This window comes from Saccoglossus kowalevskii, chromosome 5 (genome assembly GCF_978046115.1).
Source record: "Saccoglossus kowalevskii chromosome 5, keSacKowa6.1, whole genome shotgun sequence".
In the NCBI taxonomy this organism is placed as follows: Eukaryota; Metazoa; Hemichordata; class Enteropneusta; family Harrimaniidae; genus Saccoglossus; species Saccoglossus kowalevskii.
In genome coordinates this window covers 17,469,814-17,480,280 of record NC_140645.1, presented here as the reverse complement: position 1 = coordinate 17,480,280, position 10,467 = coordinate 17,469,814, and the positions used below count along the sequence as shown (strand labels likewise).

General features: G+C 35.8%; 1 long non-coding RNA gene and 1 pseudogene across 1 annotated transcript in view; both read left to right on the top strand.

The window, feature by feature from the left end:
* The window catches only part of LOC146745822 (uncharacterized), a 6,355-nt gene extending 625 nt beyond the window's left edge, over nucleotides 1–5,730 (top strand). The window contains exons 2-3 of the long non-coding RNA XR_014929519.1: nucleotides 4,972–5,078; nucleotides 5,709–5,730. This is a non-coding gene — a long non-coding RNA (uncharacterized LOC146745822). The remainder of the gene's footprint in view (nucleotides 1–4,971; nucleotides 5,079–5,708) is intronic.
* Nucleotides 5,731–5,778: 48 nt separating this feature from the next.
* LOC144348759 (uncharacterized) lies at nucleotides 5,779–9,355 on the top strand (annotated as a pseudogene).
* Nucleotides 9,356–10,467: the final 1,112 nt, after the last annotated feature.

Sequence of the window (10,467 nt, the reverse complement as noted above, 5' to 3'; positions counted from 1 at the left end):
AAATGACCGATTACAAGTCGTTTGGACCCCTCGACGTTTCGACCCCTCAACGGTATAACCGCTTGACGTCACACTCCTCAACATTTACACCCATTTTATTTGTCAAAAGTTGCAACATTTTACAGGATAAAACTAGAAGATACCTGACTTTGGCAACAGAATCGCGAATTACGGCGATCCCTCGACGGTTGAACCCCTTGTCGTCACAACCCCAAACGTTTGAACCCACTCTTATTACGAATATGAATACTGCCCGATCAAAAGCAACAACCACAGGCTGTACGGTAGTTTACTCTGAGTGTAGTATACGAGTGTATGAAAACGGAGTCAATTCTCTGATACAGCGCTCGTGATTACTAGTCAATTTCATATCGTGGACAGGTTTTACAACGTGAAGTTACAAATATCATGTTTTTTTGCGATTGTACTATACTGTCTTTTATAGAACAAAGCATTTACACATCATTGGAAGTTCAATGTTGAACCGACGTGCTTTGTTTCAGCATGGAGGTAGAAAAGAGAAGGAGTAAGGACGCTATTTAAGCCCATGTTAATCTTATAAACATCCTTTGTTTTCAGTCTGGTTAAGCCACTTATTGTTTTTGTTTAGAAGTCGTTTTATCTACATGATGATAGCCGCTTATTTACACAAGAAAACGAGAGTAGAACTGAAAAAAATAAATTACTTTTAAACATCGTCTATATAATTGAATGCGCAAACCATAAATACCAGAATTGTGCATGCGCAATGACCTTTATCGGACCACAAAGGTCATTTCACACTTGTAGATACCGGAAATTCTGCATACGGACGCTACCAAGATGTGTGCTTACTTCTTTTTGATATTTTTTATCGCAATAGTCGTCCAACTTTGGACATTGATTAAAAAATTCCCGCAAATTTCCGCAGTGAAATTTAAAGATACATGATAAGATTATAACAAGATGTTTTGACTCGTCATTTTTCATTGGTGTGCAGAACTGTGCAGATGTCGAAAATCACGCCTTTTGTTGTAATAGATTTCGGGCGTTGAGTACACTCAGCGTACGTTTTTCGCTGCATTTTGTATTATTGTTATTTGTTTGGGCATGCGCAGTGCGTTGAGAATCTTTGTGAAGCTTCCGAATACAGCCGAAACACGTAAGCCGATTAACTGTGACATTGTACAGCGTGTTTGCAAACTAATCACAATGTGTACTGAGTAAACAAATCCAAAGCATCATGAAACCAGCGGAAACAATAGCGTCCTCATTCCTTCTCTTTTCTACCTCCATGGTTTCAGTGGTCTAAAGTTTCACGTTCGTCCACTCGATCGGCATCATGAAAAATACGAAATAAGCTTAGCATATGCAACTTTGTATATGTTTGCTAGTGTGTTTATTGAACATTGCAGTCTATTCCCAACTTGAATTCGAAAGGGCGAGGGGTCCAAACGACCTGATACCAAATGACCATCTTTTATTTCGTTACGAACCTCCTCATTAGAACATATCACAATAAGTGACGAATTTAGTGTTGCCGAGTCTATTTTTCTTTTCAACTTTCAAAAAACGTTTGGTTTTTCTCAAAATATCTCTGTCCTTTCATAATCAGTCAGTTTTTTTGTTATCGCCTGGAATAGGAATCTGCCACTCGGATCCTCAGCTGCAAATTCTTAAATTCTTAAAAGATATGATAATTACCTATTGACTCAAGGCCGAGGCATGCAAACTTGTTTTGTTCGTCTTTTTCAGCGACAATGGGGTGAATGGGGTGAATACATTCATCATGGATTCGCCTTTCGGAACGGCGTTCCACTCCATTGTCGCTGAAAAGACGAACCTTACACCACAGTCACTCTACTAGGACGGTTAGGAAGCGCCGCGTCGTTCTATTGTACCTACCCTTGTCTCCATAAACATTGAAACAAAAGAGGTGTTAACGAGCTAAGAAGCTCGTATTTAAAAAAAAATACATAAAGATGGATAATTTCAGCCAGAAAAACTATTATTGCTCGAACATAGTAGCGTAAGTATCGTGACTCGTAACAGTTGTTGTACTTAACCGGAAAACAACAGAAACGGAAGACAAGCAATGAGAATAATCAACCCCATGTTTAATTTACCTGGACTGAACAGGGTTTTATAAAGTTGCTGATTGCTGGGCAAAGCAAAGGAACAGAAAACTCAGTATTTCTGCAGGAAATTTGCAATACTAAACATGCAGTGCAATAATTGTATACAGATTGTACATAAAATAAATAGAAAAAAAGGAAAAAAACTGGTTTTGTTTTATTTGTCCATATGACAAACAATATGTTAATTTATGTTAATTATATGCTAATTATTATGCAAATTAGCAGCGACTCTATGACAAATTTCTGGGGAGAACACTATAAAACATCTATGCATATGACTTTTACAACGATTCATTCGCGTACATATATCTTTTGCATTGCGAACAAGTCGTATATTTCCTCAGTTTAGAACACATCACTCACATAATTAGTTTAGCTGTCGAAACCTGGCATGATTGTTAGTTTTATGTAGTTCACTAACACGTTTGAGGTTGTTTGGACACGTTAGTGTACTGAGACACGACATGCATGAACTTATAGAATGACAACATTATTAGTAGTTTTGTTTTTATAATAACATTTCATTTAAAAATATTATTTGTTTTATTTATTTTTCACTAATCGTTTTTGTCGCAGTTTTCTCTCTGGCGAGAGTTTAAAGCGCGAGGGTCGTCACCTGCGCACGCGCGGGAATTGAGTCCCAAGCGACGATAACAACACACGCTAATAACGCAAAGGCCCATGGGTAGACGCTTGTTTGTGAACAATGACACGCTATGGCCATCTGACGCATGCACAGGTGACGACTCTCCCGCTTTAATGAACATATCATCGATAGGAGATAGTTTCTATGATATGATATGATATGAGAAAATAGTGTACTTTCACCGACTATTACTTCCCGTGCCATTTGGCGTCGCACGCTCTTCTTTGTCGATAAAATCCTAATATCTAAAAAACAACAAATTGAAGGACACCAAATGTTTCAGATATAAATAAAATACCATCACAAAGACTAAAAACCGACACAAGAAGAGCGATGGACCCATAACTGAGAGTATATAGGTTGCATAATGCACACGGATATTACCGCACACTTTCACCGTGACGGTGGCCGTATTTCATAACTTTGTTTCTTTAGTATAGACACGGTTAACCGTGGTGTAGTAGAGTGAAAATAGAGAATCAAATTAATAGATTTAATTAATCTAATTAGTTGGAAGTAACAGATTGTAAAATGTTAGCTCAATCTTTGATTGGAAAAGGAAATTTTGTGCTGTACAATTTTAATCAGAATCGTGCGAAATCAATCCAACCTATATATTCATGAAAGCCCAGATTTTACCCCAAATAAACAAAATCCATGTTATAGCAGGCGCAATGACCCCAGTTGATCACGTGATCGCTAAGTAAATAAATCCGTTATTGAGACTTTGAATCAGTATTGTGAAGAAATTAAATAGGGGTATTAAAATTGTATCCATCGAAAATTGTAGAATTAAACACTAGAAAAATAAGTCAGAGCGATTTTTGTAACTTTTCTGGTCTTTTCTGGTTTGTTGACACTTCTAAGTTTGTGTTTTACTGCATTTCATTAATGCCAATTAAAATTAAATTTGTAACAAGGATGACAACGGATGTTAGATTCGATCAAACTTTAGTTCCAAACCGTTCTTAATTAAAAGTTGTTTTGAATTTTACTTTTTTTTCCTTACTGCTCCCAGAAAATTGAACTGTTGTATTACCATGATACTTACAGTGTGAAAGTGGGTTACGTCAAATTCTTTAGTTTTTTTTTCGTATCCCCGCAAATGTTCGGAATATCTCCAAGCCGCGGTGAAGTTACCTCAGACTCCCCATATTGTGGCCAATCCTGGCAGAATTTCGAAATGATATAAAATCACATCATAAATGAAAGCAACAGATCAGAAGGTGAAATCATGATAACCAAGATTTGTCGGATTTTCCAAAACAAAAACATCCCCATAATCACAAAGACGGAATGGATTTAACTAGATGTTATGCGCATGTGTAACGCCTTTTGACCCCCTAACTCAGTTACGAGTTACGAGTTGCGAGAAATGAGTGGCACATACTGTGCATTGGTAGGGTTCATACCACTAATTGAAACTCCGTGTTAACATATGAAGAGATTGCTATATGAAAATGATAAACAAAGTTAAAAACGTGGCCCAAAAATGGGAAATCAACATGCCAGTAATCAACCACATGAAAAGAAATAAACTTAGACATGTTGGCCAGCTCAAACTCTTGCAAATCCCAGGTAAAAAAGACACACCTACTGTATTTGGATTGCACCTAGAGAAATCACTGGAAAAACACCAAGATTAGATCATCCAAATACACACAGAATTAACACACAGGTACACAGTCGCAAAGTAGTAAACAAAAGACCACATGTTAGTCTCACCATGGAGGTAATAAGAACTTGTAAGGCATTTCAATTGAGGGATACGAGCGGTCATTGGGTGATTAGTGGCATGTGACCTGGTAGGCACTGTCAGATATTAAATATCTTAAACCAAACCTAGGAATGAGTGGTTTAAAACAGAAGAATTGGGTGGGTTTTTTTTAGCTCTGATTTCTTATTTATCTCCCTGACTAAAACTACCAGTCTACTATACATGTTTCCGCCCTACCCATGGGTACGGAAAAAGTAATTCAGTTGTTCAATTCTCACAGTGTAATTGACCATAATAATCATATGTCAACACTTCTCTTGGAAGATGTGTAAAACCTGAATGTAAGTAAATTGAAACCCGACCCCTTTTTTCCTGCAATTTATTATTTCCAATATGTATGCTATCATTGTCATTAAAACGGTGACTGACTTTTGATTTGACTGGAAAAAATGTTTATGTGCATTCACCAAATTTTTATTTTACATTTATAGAAAAGTGACATTGGGAAAATGAACATGAAGAGGACCAAGACGTATAACGTGCTTACTTTAGTGTTACTCTGTGTGGCAGTTTATATATTGAAACATATATGGACTTCGTAAGTTTACTTTAACAGCTTCCTCAAATCCGAGAGGTTTATTAATTCTCAATAGTGTTGTATAAATAAATGTATCTGATTTTGTGAATAAAAGTGGTATAATGAATTTACAATATGTAACATATTACCTGGTGTAACCATGGAGTGTCGATGGTTCTCTGAAATGCAACTGAATTTTAGTACATGCTTACCCGTTACAGCGATGATGACTTTCAACAAATTTCGTTTCATACCCATTAATAATTGTAAGCCTTTTATTTGTATGAATCCTAAATAAAACTAACTTAACTAGATTGAAACTCGGTAATTGGTACTTGATATACTGCTTGTCTACTTGTACAGTAAAATGTTTCAATACAAATTTGCAATTAGTTTTTCGATAAACGGAACAGATGTGTATATGTACCATAGTCACGTAATAATCCTTAAGTATTGTGATATCTTTTGAAAAACAAACTACTTCAGAATGCAGATGGGGAGTGCGGTAATATTTATTGCAAATGTCAATATGTAATCATTTTTTTAGATCTGTTAGTCCAGCTCACAGTTGAATTATGATCGTTAAGATAAAATAATTGTAATTATAAATGTGAATGTCTTTCACTTATCACATTGTTTACATTTTTGTAGCTCCAGTGAAAGAGAAATTCCAATCGAACATCAAAGAGAAATTCCAATCGAACATCAAAGAGAAAATTTAATCAAACGTCAAAGAAAAATCTTTCTCGATTGTGGAGCTAATATGGCATCGTCGGTACTGCTGTTCAGAGAAATATACCCTAACGGAAAAGATTATGAAATATATTCCTTCGAAATTGATAACAGATTAAAACCATACTTTGCTGCATATAAACCTCAAAGTGTATTAACGTTAATATTCCATTGGGTGTCGCTGCAAAAAATGGTAAGTGGTACTCACCGACTCACTCAGTCGCTCGCTCAGTCGTTCGCACAATCGCGTACATACTCACACTCACTCGATCGTCTCACGTGAACCCGATTGCCACACATGCACTCAATCGCCACTCGCCCTGTAATTCGCCACTCATCCAACGAATTAACTCAATCAACAAATTGTCAATCACTAAAAATACACAATTTGCAGGTGGATTCACTGCCTACTTAGAAGGAGCCTGGTATCCAGGAAAACTGAACAACAAAAGAGACATGCAGTGGGGTGGTGGCACCTTGTTCGTAAAAGATGAAGAAAAAAATGCAGAAGATGGAGGATATCGAAAACTATCCCATCGTGTGACTGTGCCTACTGTTGACCTATCTCAGTGGATTCAGAAGAACACAAGAAAAGAAGATTACGTAATTCTTAAATTGGATGTTGAAGGCGCGGAATTTGAAATACTCCAGCAAATGTTGAAAGATCACACGTTTGAGTGGATTGATAAGTAAGTGCAAATTAATGCATATTACTCGAAGGTCTAGTTATTTTGAACCGTTACTTAGGACACCGATTACAAAAATATTACCTATTATATATCAACAATATTCAATTAATAATTTCCCAAATAAATTTCCCAATGCAACACACACGTTTACAACAACAATTGTGGGAATATGAATCATATTGACAAATACATTACTGACAACACTCCTTGGCTGCAAGCCCTGAGGTATGTAACCCAAGAAAACAATACGAATCTCAGTTCAATTGAGTTGACGTATTTACTTGAACATTTAATTATGTACCTATGAAAATCCACTTTACCTAAAGCTGGGGAGTCGTCACCTGCGCATGCGTCAGATGGCCATAGCGTGTCATTTTTTTTTTACAAACAAGCGTCTACCTATGAACCTTTTGGGGGGAACATTGATTGATCTATATATATTTTTCCTGCGAGGCACAGTGCGAGCATGCATAGATACAATGAGCCATCGTCCTTTGTCTTACAATCTCTAACACGCACGCGCACGCACGATAATTATCATGAATAAAAAAAATTGTCATAAACAATACATCATATTACACTTTTTGTGCAAAACATAACGCCTCATAGTATACATAGTATATGGTGTGAACAAATTAATACAGGGTATCCGCTGTTTCCATTTGAATACCTACCATTTTCGCACACAATAACCATAAACATCTCTATGTATATGATATTAATATTTTCTGTAAACAATGAGTGATTATATGTCGCTGTAGCTGAACCTCAATTGTTTTTTTTTTGTGTGTGAATTGATTCAATAACTTATGTTAGCATGGTTTGCCACTGTTCTAATTCTAATTGCTGTTTGTCTTGCCACTGTAATTTTCAGATTTTACGGAGAATACCACGCTTCACAGCCAACTGGATTCGACCTGGAAGCAAGAAAAAAGATATATAAACAATTAAAAGATATAGGAGTAAAGCAAATTACATGGGCTGGAGAAGAAAAATCGTTTTCCGATTTTGATGATTTGTACAAGTTACAGGTAATCATTATGGTTGCATTTGTTCTAAATGTTTAGTTCCCAATGAATGTTAATTTTTGTTTACAGTCACAGGCAGACACTATTTAGGTATTGTGTATTGCACAGTTCATTTCATAATTGACAATCTGCCGATAAAGTTGTTTCAACTGAACCCACATATTTGTATATCTCTCCACATTTAACTCAGCGAGAAGACAATATTCCTGGTGCAGTTGGCGCAATAAACAACAAGTATACTACGATGAATGGAAAAACACTTGTCTCGATTGTTGTTGAGATCGGTATGAATCTAAAGGCAGCAAGACTTCTTGTGGAAACATTGAAAGCTAATGCGAAAGACGTGCCACTGACTCTATTTGTATATGGTGACTTTGTTGAAGAGCACCCAGAGCTAATCAAGGAATGGAGCTTACATTACGAGATCGGTATTCGAGGAAGTAGTCCAATGCCAAACGGATTATGGGAATTACAGAACAACTATCTCCTTCGTTTATCCATCGTGAGTGCCATGACGAGACTTATGGAGCTCAAACTGGTAGCAAAATATGTTTTACCAACTGGATTTAATGAAAACGTAATTTCCGTTACTAAAGACAGAAATCTTCGACCAGTCGATTCAACTTTTCGTTTTTCACCTAAAGATGGTGAGTATATACGTTTTCATATTGAAAATGATTGTTTTCATATTTAATTAAAACCCGCATAAAATAGCGCACAACGACAATATTCAGTGTTTCAAGGTTGCATGAATTCTATGTTTTTATTTATTATTCATGATTATAATCAAATACAATTAAAATGGTTAATTGCAGTTACGTATTTTCTGATACAAATGTTTTGTAAACTTTATGATTCGTGAACATACATATTTAATAACGTCGTCCGGTATCATGTACATATAAATTGGTTGGTATGAGAGTGCGCGGATGTATTATGCTCGGGGTATATTGGCTACATATGTATGCATGTATATCAAATCATTTTCTTATAAATGCAGTCTTGTATTGTGATTGAGGCCCTCTATAGTTGAGATCAGTTTCTTTATTTCTCCTTCGTTTCTTGACGCCGAGGAAGCTATTTCGAAAGTCACGGTTAATGATTGGCATGTTCAAATGTAGTCTATTGACAGCTGCCTGATGTGTTATGCGGCATCAAAATAATCCTATGACTTGTTTTCAAACGCAGTTCACTGTGTGTCTCCCACTTTGATATTTGTGGCGGACTGCCACTATGTGGTTTTGGGTACTGATTTGTGCCATTGTCTGCAAGCAATTGTGGTTCCTGGGTTTTGATATGTTAATTTTTGATCTGTTTAATGTTATATGGTCAAAATGGTTTCACGTCATGTATTGTTAAACTTGTTTATTAAATAATTGTATTATGTATATGGTGCACCGAAGAGCCACTGTCACACTGACCGAGGGTTAATTGGAACAACTGGGTTAATCAGATAACTAATAATAGTTGTCTGAGATTAGAATGACCTGGATTTCAGTCTCAATGGAGAGAATGTTTTGAAATCTGATAGGCTTTTTGCAATATACAATGTTGACTGCACAGAACGGCGTTCTTCTTGTCTTCATTATAACAATTTCCATCTTCTGTTGCAGAAAATCTTCTGACATACAGTTCATACTTTGAGTACAGAGATGTTGAGAGAATACCGAAGGCATTGGCTGTTATCCACAATGCACTGGCTGATAAAAGAGGCATTTTGAGTTTAGATTCTGATTTCCCGGATAGCTATATCGTGTCAACGTTTCTGTTGGATTACCTATATCTAATATCAGATCACACGATAGTCGGTTTACGGCAATGTCTTGCTGGTATTAGCAATCATAATTAGTAAACAGAGTATATTTGCGTAATATGAGATTATCATCTGCCCATCACGTTGTGATGTATACCTACCATGTAATGGCGAATGCATAACACGCTGTGGGGAATGCATTTAATAATGATAATGATAACAATGATGATAATGATACTACTACTACTACTAATAAATTTATTGCATCTTTAGAAATACACTATTTTCTATTAGTATATTGCGAGAAAATGAAAGAAACAAAAAAAACAATAAAATAAAATTAAAAATCATGTGTGGATAAGATTACATATCATATTGTCTATTTCTAATTAAGAATTCATTTTGTATATACTCTCCTACATATTTGATAATATTTTCATCTGTGCTTTGCAATAAATAAATGTATGATTTTTTTGAGATTGGTTTGTATTTCAATGAAAAACTTTACTGTCAAAATTTGTTTTCGAACGGACAGATATTATGGCCATGAAAAAGTGTAGTTTATCTTTTATTTCTTGAAGTGAGCATTGGCCAAACATTTTTAAAAGGTGTTTTGGGATTAGTACGTCTCTCCTTTTGAATAGCTACGTTATGTAAAATTGCGTGTTTTTATTTTTGGACCTTAACATCTACGTCATGTGCGTACGTACCCCACTGACAGCAAAATGATTGTCTTTCTCCATGGTTCATTGCATTCTGCTACCTTCTAAGTAGGGGCCATTGTTATGACTCTCCAATCGAAATAGCCACTGAACTAACAATGAGTTTGAACTATGACCGATCCATGAAAAAAGCTTATGTTTACGAGGGATGATACTTCAGAACACAGTGTTCTCCCCAGGAATTTAAACCACTGTGGCGGCCTAATTTGCATATAATTTGCATATCATTTACATAATAATAGAAATTGACCAAAGCACATTTACACCCACACAATAAACAATATTTTGAAAAACAAAGTGGCAGATATTTATTTGCTTCACACAGTGTTATAAACACTTTTATTTTGGGCACTTTTGTAATATTAATGAGCTCCGTCACAGTGCAAATATTTTTTTTTTGGAGTAAAAAAATTTAGTTTTACAACTTAGAAGAGTTTGAATTTAAAAATGAAACATTCTCGAAATGCAAATGCTGCAGACTAAAAA